Below are 762 nucleotides of genomic sequence, written 5' to 3' on the forward strand. Positions count from 1 at the left end.
GGGCAAAAGGTTCCGTTATTAGATGATCAACTTGAATCCCCTCCCTCCCCCCTATGTCAGGAAAATACTTGTAATATAATGATACTCCATTCCGACTTCGGTAACTTCCTTGATTGGCGTGGAAGTCAGTGCTAATGAATTCACTCCCCTCTTCCCACTACGGGGCGCGCGTATCCTCACCGTGGGAATGAGCTATGAGCTATGGTAAACAAAGGCAGCGGAGTTGTAATTCGCTTTTCCCAATTTACAACCGTCATCACCGGCTCTCCTTCGCGGCTGTCAATCAGGTCTCGAATAGGGAGCCGAACCAATTTTCTTGTTTATGTATGGGCCGAATTTAGAAGCATGAGGAGGCGGCGGAGACGGGGGCTGCCCAGGGTCTCTTTAGGTGCGAGGAAAACCCGGTGGCTTTTGTCCGTTTATTTGGGGGGGAGGGGGGTGTTTAACATAATTTCGAAGGTGAGAGAGAGAAAAAAAGAAAAGGAAAAATAATTAGCATCTTTCATCCAGTCTATGGAGAAGCTTTTGCCTTTTTAATCAGATCGATGCAATAAAATAAAAAGGATGATGGATGGATAAATAGACCAAGATTTATAAAGCATTTGTTCCCAAATTTCTTTTTCTTTTTTTAATGTCAACCCTTTTATATTTCTGAGAAATCCCCCCCCCTCTCTCTGTCGTTTTTATGTGTATGAATTATGTTGTTATATTTGGTTATATTTTTGTCAATAACGTAGCGTGAAAATGACTCGAGCACAATCC

This window comes from Penaeus monodon, chromosome 34, assembly GCF_015228065.2.
Source record: "Penaeus monodon isolate SGIC_2016 chromosome 34, NSTDA_Pmon_1, whole genome shotgun sequence".
NCBI lineage: Eukaryota > Metazoa > Arthropoda > Malacostraca > Decapoda > Penaeidae > Penaeus > Penaeus monodon.